This window comes from Theropithecus gelada, chromosome 19 (genome assembly GCF_003255815.1).
Source record: "Theropithecus gelada isolate Dixy chromosome 19, Tgel_1.0, whole genome shotgun sequence".
NCBI lineage: Eukaryota > Metazoa > Chordata > Mammalia > Primates > Cercopithecidae > Theropithecus > Theropithecus gelada.
Window position 1 is genome coordinate 43,593,371 of NC_037687.1, and position 9,684 is coordinate 43,603,054.

At 47.6% G+C, this 9,684-nt stretch overlaps 1 long non-coding RNA gene across 1 annotated transcript; it reads left to right on the top strand.

Moving 5' to 3' along the window:
- The first annotated feature begins 1,821 nt into the window (after window positions 1–1,821).
- LOC112613326 lies at window positions 1,822–7,029 on the top strand. Its single transcript, XR_003116942.1, has 3 exons — window positions 1,822–2,270; window positions 5,870–5,907; window positions 6,544–7,029. It is a non-coding gene; the product is annotated as an uncharacterized LOC112613326 (long non-coding RNA).
- Window positions 7,030–9,684: the final 2,655 nt, after the last annotated feature.

Below are 9,684 nucleotides of genomic sequence, written 5' to 3' on the forward strand. Positions count from 1 at the left end.
CTTCGTCTCAAAAAAAAAAAAAAAAGAATGCTATTATTCGATCAGACTTTAGGGTCTGAGAAGACCCAGGCAGGGTCTTAATGGGTTTGTTTTCGCATTCCATCCCTGATACTCAGGCACCAGTTTCTCCATTTCTTTGACGTTTAACTTATGCATTCATCAAAATTACAGTCAAGGGTTAGTGGAAACTGTTCTGGTTGCTAAAGGAAACCTGGCCTGCTACAGTGCGACCGGAACTAAAGCCCACTATAGAACACTGAAAATACCTGCAAACACTGACATTTAAATTACAGAAAATCAAGTTCATGCTCCCTCCCAGCTCTGTCCTCCGGAATTGCTAGTTAGAAACATGCACATTGTCCTAGGTTCAGTTTTGCAAGGACGGAGCCCGTCAGCGAAAGCATTTGTTTGATTTCATGCATTAATGTTTCCTTTGTCCATTTCCGTTTGTTTGTTTGTTTGTTTGTTTATTTGAGATGGAGTTTTGATCCTCTCGCCCAGGCTGGAGCGCAATGTCGCGGTCTCGGCTAACTGCAATATCCGCCTCCCGGGTTCAAACGATTCTCCTGCCTCAGCCTCCCAAGTAGTTAGGATTACAGGCATGCGCCACCACGCCCGGCTGACTTGTAGTTTTAGTAGAGACGGGGTTTCACCATGTTGCCCAGGATGGTCTCGAACTCCTGAGCTCAGGCAATCCACCCACCTCGGTCTCCCTAAGTATTGGGATTACAGGCGTGAGCCACCGCGCACGGCCTATTTTATTTATTTTATTTTATTTTAAGACGGAGTCTCACTCTGTCGCCCAGGCTGGAGCGCAGAGGCGCGATCTCGGCTCACTGCAACCTCCGCCTCCCCGGTGCAAGCGATTCTTGTGCCTCTTCCTCCTGAGTAGCTGGGATTACAGGCGCCCGCCACCACGCCTGGCTAATTTTAGTACTTTTAGTACAGACGGGGGTTTCATCATGTTGGCGGCCGGACTGGTCTCGAACTCCTAAGCTCAAGTGATCCGCCCGCCTCAGCCTCCCAAAGTGCTGGAACTACACGCGTGAGCCACCGCGCCCAGCCCCATTTCCTTTCTTTTATTTTATTGTTTTCAGACGGAGTTTCGCTGTTGCCGCCCAGGCTGGAGGGCAGTGGCGCGATCTCGGCTCACTGCAACCTCCACCTCCTGGGTTCAAGCGATTCTCCTGCATCAGCCTGCGGAGTAGCTGGGATTACAGGCACATGCCACCACGCCCGGCTACATTTCCTTTAGTTTATTTTTTTATTTTTTATTTTTTTTTTGAGACGGAGTCTCGCTCTGTCGCCCAGGCTGGAGTGCAGTGGCGCGATCTCGGCTCACTGCAAGCTCCGCCTCCCAGGTTCACGCCATTCTCCTGCCTCAGCCTCCCGAGTAGCTGGGACTACAGGCGCCCACCACCACGCCCGGCTAGTTTTTTGTATTTTTAGTAGAGACGGGGTTTCACCATGTTAGCCAGGATGGTCTCGATCTCCTGACCTCGTGATCCACCCGCCTCGGCCTCCCAAAGTGCTGGGATTACAGGCTTGAGCCACCGCGCCCGGCCTAGTTTATTTTTTATAATTTACTAGCCTGTTTGTTGATAACAAGACTGGTGGTGCACAAGGTTGGGTCTTGGTGTTCACCGGGCGGCGGGCATGGGCCAGGTGGGAGGGTCTCCACCACCTGCTGCAAATCTCCAAGAAAGTGCAGGAAACACCATCAAGGGTGATTGTAGAGTTCTGGTTTGGCGCGGCGGGTAGGCGTTCCCACGCAGAAATGAGCACGAAAACTTTTGATGTGGTTGTAGGCAGGTTGGCCCCAAGCGCTTCTTATTGGCTAATGTGGAGAGAACCTGCACACCCATTGGCTGAAATCTCCGTCTAATTGAGGCTGACTGAGAGCTTCCCTTCCTACTGTGTTGCCTGGAAGCGAAGTGTCCGCCTAGTAACATCTGATCGCGTTTCCAATTGGTCACCGTTTACGGAAGCCCGCCCTCCCTTTTCCGGAAGCCCGGCGGACGCTGGGGCTGCAGGTGGAGTACAGGTGCACAGTGGGAAGTGTGATTGCGGAGTGTTGGGCTGTTCGGCCAAGCGCCCGCAGGACATGGGACGCTGGAGGGTCCGCGGCTGGGAAATTGGCTATCGCCACGGCGGGAACTGGGACTCTGGCTGCGTCCCGGCCCTTCCTCATCAGTCCACCGGACTCCGGCGCGCGCACTGGCGCTGATGTAGTTTCCTCACCTCTGACCCGTGTTGTCTTGAGATTAAAGGTAAAAACGGGGCTTTTTCAGCTCACTCGGGTAAAACGCCCTTGTATTTTTAGGCAGGTGTTTTGTTGCAGAACGCCTCGAGGGGAGGGAGTGACCGGCAGGTTGAGGTTTACTAAATAAAATACATTCCTGGTTTATATTATGTTTATAATAAAGCACCCCAACCTTTAACAAATCTCACTTTTTGCCATTTTATTCTTTAGTGGACTGTCTCTGATAAGGACAGTCAGTTAAAATGGCATTTTTTTGTTGTTGCTAATTAAACCAATTTTTAGTTTTGGTGGTTGTCCTAACAGCAACTTGTCAGGCTTTATAAAATCATATTTCTTTTCTTTTTTTTTTTTTTTTCTTTTTTTTTTTTGAGACAGAGTCTCTCTCTGTCGCCCAGGCTGGAGTGCAGTGGCCGGATCTCAGCTCACTGCAAGCTCCGCCTCCCGGGTTTACGCCATTCTCCTGCCTCAGCCTCCCGAGTAGCTGGGACTACAGGCGCCTGCCACCTCGTCCGGCTAGTTTTTTATATTTTTTAGTAGAGTCAGGGTTTCACCGTGTTAGTCAGGATGGTCTCGATCTCCTGACCTCGTGATCCGCCCGTCTCGGCCTCCCAAAGTGCTGGGATTACAGGCTTGAGCCACCGCGCCCGGCCTTATAAAATCATATTTCTTGTGGGAAATTTCTGTGAAAGGCACAGCGAGTTAGTTTGGAATTGTTTTAAAGGAAGTAATTCCTGGTTTTGATATCTTAGTAGTAGTATTTTCCCCAGTGTCTTTGAAATCTTATTTTTGGAGCACATATGTAGAGTAACTTTTGTGAAAGAAACAACCAGTTAAGGAGGTTTTGGGATTTCCTTTATGAACTATAATACTGATTTTGATTATTTATTTATTTATTTATTTTGAGACGGAGTTTCGCTCTAGTTGCCCAGACTGGAAGGCAATGGTGCGATCTCGGCTCACTGCAACCTCCGCCTCCCTGGTTCAAGTGATTCTCCTGCCTCAGCCTCGTGAGTAGCTGGGGTTACAGGCATGCGCCACCACGCCCGGCTAATTTTGTATTTTTAGTAGCGGTTTCTCCATGTTGGTCAAGCTGGTCTCAAACTCCCGACCTCAGGTGATCTGTCCGCCTTGGCCTCCCAAAGTGCTAGGATTACAGGTGTGAGCCACCGCACCCGGCCGATTTATATATATACATATAAATCACATTCCTCTAACCAAAATGGGGTGTTTCCTTCCATGTTGAATATAGGCTGTAGACCCCTCGGGTATGGGGCATTGTTAGCAGTGAGACCACAGCAGTTTTCATGTCATCTGACAACATCTCCAAATAGCCTTTGTGGTTGTCACTGCTTCCCAAGACAGTTCCAAGGAACAGTTCCCGGTGATGACTTGCTACTTGCTATTGTTACTTAATGTGTTGAGGTGGCTGTTACAGGCACTGTTACTATGGCAGAAATTACACCAGAATTTAGTGGCTCAAATAATCATTTTATTATGTTTGTGGATTCTCATGCTCACAGTCAGGATTTGAGACAGGGCCCAAGGGTAGCCCACTTGTCTCCGTTCCGTGATGTCTGACCTCAGCACGGAAGACTCAACAGCTGGGATCTGGACGCATTTGGAGGCTTTTCCCTCACAGCTGATACCTGGCTTGGGATGTTGGAAGATGGGGCTCAGCTGGGATTGAGTGCTTGCATGTAGTGTCTCCATATGGCCTTGACTTCCTTAGAGCCTGGCAGCCTCAGGGTAGTCGGAATTCTGAGGTGGCACAGGGCTCCAGGGTGGATGCTGAGTGGTCTTTTATGAGGTAGCTCAGCAAATCCACCCAGGATCGGGGAGACAGGACATCAATTCTGCCTCTCAAAGGGAGGAGTGGCAAGAAATGTTCAGCCATTATTTAAAACTACCACAGCAACACGCCTATGAATATATCAGAAAAATTAAAGTATCCTGATAGCTGCATTTCTAAGTAATTGGTCTCCTTTGAAATTCTATGAGTTGTGTTTTTTGTAGTTGATGGCATAATTCTGAGGAGGGGTCAAAGACTCTCCCGTATGTTAGAAGGGTCCTGCATAGAACAGGCGCACCCCCGCCCACTTCCCCCAGTGTTTGAAATGCAGTGTTTGTTCTGGTTTATTGGTTAGGGCAGGACTTTCTCATTTGTTTTAGATCTAACAGCGGTTTAGAAATTGGCCTGTAACTTTTTTTTTTTTTTGGCCTGATTTCCTTCTGTTTCTACTGATACTGTTCTCACCTCAATAGGAATTGGGAGCTTCTTTTGCTATTCTTCTATCTTGGATGCATTGGAAGGTAAGTTTCCTTGTGAACCGTATTTTGGACTCACTTTGTAGGCTTTGCCAGATGGCCTTTTTACCCTCCTATCTTGCATTTTCTTTGGATAGTCTCATAGATTCTCAGGGATATTTCCGTATTTTACTATTCATGAGTTTAGAAGTGTGTTTACTTTCCTGAGTTTTCATTTTCTTCTTTTTCTTCTGTCGTATGTAATTTACAGAGCAAATACCCACCAGAGAGGATACTTAAGGGATGTGGAAAGTGAGTTTCTTTGCGCTTATCCGGTGAGGTTGATTCTCAGTCAATGAGCATTCAGTATATGCCTGGGACTCTGGCTTTATTTATTAGCTTTCTGATGCCGAACCTGTCAATGAACTTCTCTGTATATTTGATTCATCATGAAATGGTGACACCGAGGGTGGCTGATTTCCAGGTTTACATCAGTTGCCCCAGGGGAAGTGCCTGGCCCTTGTCTGGTTGTTGCTGCTCTAACTTTGCCCTGTTAACTGAAGAAAGGCGGCTAGAAACACTTCCTGGGGTGTTGCTGGCATTTACCATCCTCACAGTTTACAGAGAAGCCCATATTTTCAGCCTGTTCCTCGGCTTTCTGTCATTTCTAAACCATCTCACCCGACCTGGTGTAAGCTTCATTGTGTGTGAATTTGCAGAGATGTAATTTGGGCCTACACATCTCCTCAAAGCCTAATGCCCACCTCCCACCTCCATGAAAATCTGGAGCTCAGGACCCTCCCCCGCCCACTGCAGGCTCGAACATTTGATGGTGGAAACCCTGCCCCGAGTTTGTATGATGGTGGCTTCTCTGGGGTCTTGTTCTCTGTGGTTCTGTCCTGCGCTATAGTGTGTGGAGCCGGGGGGATTTGCCCTGTGTTCCTGAAGGAGGGTCACAAGGAGTTGTTGGATAAATGCTCTGATACTTCTTTTTTTGGGGGGGACAGAGTCTCGCTCTGTCTCCCAGGCTGGAGTTCCGTGGCACCGTGTCGGTTCACTGCAACCTCCATCTCCTGGGTTCTAGCAATTCTCTTGCCTCAGCCTCCAGAGTAGCTGGGATTACAGGCACCCACTACCACGCCCAGCTAATTTTTAAAATATTTTTAGTAGAGACGGGGTTTCACCATGTTGGCCAGGCTGGTCTCGAGCTCCTGACCTCAGGTGATCCGCCCGCCTAGGCCTCACCAAGTGCTGGGATTACGGGCGGGCACCTGGCCAAGGGGCTGATATTTCTTAAGGGCTTCCCCCAGGAAGGAAGAAGCCAAACGTACTGAGGCAAATCTTGTTTACATATTCTTCTAGGTCCAGATTTTGAAGAAATCTCTCTAGAGGTTGAACAGGTAAAGCTCACCTTTCAATAGTTACACCAAGAAAGGCCTAGCTGGTGACTTAAGCTATGGTTTTGGGCTGCACGAGAGTGGTCAGGCGGACAGTGGGGATGTCTACACATAACCCAAAGGGAAAAGAGAAAAGACCCCGAGAAATCAGGGCAAAGTGCCACAGTGTCTGTTTCTTGATGGTGTCGCTGGCATGTGGGTTACCTTCCCACTGCGTCCCCCGAAGGACATGAGGCCATCGACTGCAGTGCCCGTGAACAGAGGAGCTGTGGGAGTGGTAGTTTGATCGCTCCCTTCAAAGGCACACCCCGGTGTGTGCACGTCTCTTCTGATGCAGCGCCCCAATGGGTAAGCTCTATGCTTCTCCACACAGTGGATTAGGAGTGGAAACATTCTCTCTGTTTAGCGCTTGACGGTTTGGTTGTGACCTCACGTCATGGTGATCAGAGCCAATGATCCTAACAGTTTAAAATTGTCGAGCTTGTGGGTAGGTTTTTGGGAGGTAGCGTATGTGTTACCTGGTGTTTGTCATCTGCAATGGTTTTGTTACTTTTTGCATAGACTGCGGAGAATGTTTACTAATTGCAGATGATAGAGAATTCACCAGTCACTCTAAAATCCTCCCATTTCTTGGTCTAGAGCTGCTCCTGGATCCCGCAGCAGCGAGGAGACCTGAAGACCAGAGGAAACACAGCAAGTAGGCCCTTTAAACCACTCATCTGTGTTCTCTTCTAATTTATTCTGTTGTATTTTGTTTCCCTCATTTTAAGAGGTTAAAATCATCTTGTTCAGACCTCAGCATATAAAATGAACCATCTGTAGACTTCAGGCTCCAACCATACCGCAAGAGTTGTCTGGTTTGTTTTAAATTACTGCCAGGTTTCAATTGTAGATACCCCCGGAAGGAATATTCCAGATTCCCTGAGTAGTTTCCAGGTTAAAGTCCTATAGGCTTCTTCTGTTTTGAGGAGGAGTTCCTGTCAGAGAAGAACGTGATTTTGGATTTGTAACTTTAATGCTTGTGAAACACTATAAAAAATAATTTTCTACCCCTAACTTTAAAGTACTGTTAGTGAGAAATTAACATTCCTTCAGGAGGGTTAAACTGCCATTTCAGTTACCCTAATTCCAGATGTTTTGGTTGTTAGGACTCTCTAATGTTCATGAAGAAGTGTTTTATATTTTCCCTCGAGATTAATTTTCTCTCTTTTTTCTTTTTCTTCTTTTTTTTTTTTTTTTTTGAGACGGAGTCTCGCTCTGTCGCCCAGGCTGGAGTGCAGTGGACGGATCTCAGCTCACTGCAAGCTCCGCCTCCCGGGTTCACGCCATTCTCCGGCCTCAGCCTCCCGAGTAGCTGGGACTACAGGCGCCCGCCACCTCGCCCGGCTAGTTTTTTTTTGTATTTCTTAGTAGAGACGGGGTTTCACCGTGTTAGCCAGGATGGTCTCGATCTCCTGACCTCGTGATCCACCCATCTCGGCCTCCCAAAGTGCTGGGATTACAGGCTTGAGCCACCGCGCCCGGCCTAGCCGGCTGTTCTTGACTGATCCCTGTCTTACCTTGAACCCTGGAGTTCTCACATGCGTGGATTTAAACGCTGTGTCTTTCTAAGGGCAGATTGTGCCCATTTTCCTTCTCTCCCTCTCAAGGCACTGTTTCCTGTGTTTATTGACTCCCCGTTTTTTTTTTTAAAAGATATATATAGATAGATAGATAGATGAATTAGATTGTACCCCATAAATTGCATGTTTTAAAAATACTTCAAAGAATAGTTTTTCATTTTTTTCTTTCTTTTTTTTTTTGAGACGGAGTCTCGCGCTGTCGCCCAGGCTGGAGTGCAGTGGCGCGATCTCGGCTCACTGCAAGCCACCGCGCCCGGCTAATTTTTTGTATTTTTAGTAGAGACGGGGTTTCACTGTGGTCTCGATCTCCTGACCTTGTGATCCGCCCGCCTCGGCCTCCCAAAGTGCTGGGATTACAGGCGTGAGCCACCGCGCCCGGCCTGTTTTTCATTTTTTTCTTGCTGATTTTTACCTATCTTCCAAATTGTATATGGGGTATAAAATGATGTGATTTTTCAATATAGTGTGGAATAAGAATCAAATTAATCTATCCCTTACCTCAAATCCTTGACCTTTTTTTGTGGTGAGAATGCTGTTTATCACTTTCACTCATCAGCTCCTGATGTCTTCCATGCTAGGGACAGGAAAGGCTCCACACTTGACTTTCCCTCCTGTTTTCTTTTCTTTTTTTTTTTTTTTGAGACGGAGTCTTGTTCGGTTGCCCAGGCTGGAGTGCAGTGGCCGGATCTCAGCTCACTGCAAGCTACGCCTCCCGGGTTCACGCCATTCTCCTGCCTCAGCCTCCCGAGTAGCTGGGACTACAGGCGCCCGCCACCTCGCCCGGCTAGTTTTTTTGTATTTTTTAGTAGAGACGGGGTTTCACCGTGTTAGCCAGGATGGTCTCGATCTCCTGACCTCGTGATCCGCCCATCTCGGCCTCCCAAAGTGCTGGGATTACAGGCTTGAGCCACCGCGCCCGGCCTGCCCTCCTGTTTTCTTATCGCCGTCAACCCCTGAATGTACCCTTCGGGATTGTCTTCTCCACCTTCTCCACCTAGCCCGATCCTTGTGCGTCTAGCTTCCTCTCAGGGACTGTCCTTAGGGAGTGACTTTATGCACAGACTTCACATGCTCTTCCTGCCTCCTTCATCCCCATAAGCCCCCATCCTAGCCCCATCTGATTATTTCTTCCCTCTCTCATTTCCTGTTATGCTGTTGGTTTTCTAACCTGAAGGGTAACTGCTTACTCCTTAGTTTTTTGCCGTAATTTCTAAATCTTAGGCTACTTTCAGGCTAAAAGTTTTCCTCCAGCCGTGGTTTTAGTCTCATTCTATAAGTCTTGGTAGGTAGTTTATTCATTGGAAATTTTTTGTTTGTTTTTGAGACAGTCTTGCTCTATCACCCAGGCTGGAGTGCAGTGGTGCCATCTTGGCTCACTGCAACCTCCGCCTCCTGGGCTCAAGCAATTCTCTTGCCTCAGCCTCCCAAGTAGCTGGGATTATGGATGCGCGCCACCACACCCAGCTAATTTTTGTATTTTTAGTAGAGATGGGGTTTCACCATGTCAGCCAGGTTGGTCTCGAACTCCTGACCTCAAGTGATCTGCCCGCCTCGGCCTCCCAAAATACTGGGATTATAGGCATGAGTCACCGCACCCCGCCCCTTGGCACTATATTTAAGTGATATTTTTGGACACTGAGGTGGCCTCATTCCATAGGTTTAGATCTGAAGCATTTTCACTATTGCTTCTTCCCATGTATCTCCTGGTTTGCAGGTCAGTTTCTTCTTTGAACTCATCAGTGACACATTGGTTTATATGGCTTTTAATTTCAAAAAATATTTTTAAAATTTCTTTTTGCTGATTTTTATCTATGTTAATTTTAACTAGACATATTCCCTGGATGGGCACCACTATTTTTTTTCACTGTTTATAATTTAGGTGGATTTTCACATCTCAAGCCAGCTAAGAGTGTAGGAAATAGGACTCCTTAAAGCAGAGAGATCACAAGTGATTCAGATTCATGAGGGTAACACATTTGAGGGTGTATCATTGCACCTGGCCCACAGCACTCAGTAACTGTCACCTTTGATTTATTTATTTGAGATGGAGTTTTGCTCTCCCAAGGCTGGAGTGCAATGGCGTGATCTCTGCTTACTACTACCTCCGCCTCCCAGGTTCGAGTGATTCTCCTGCCTCAGCCTCTTGAGTAGCTGGGAT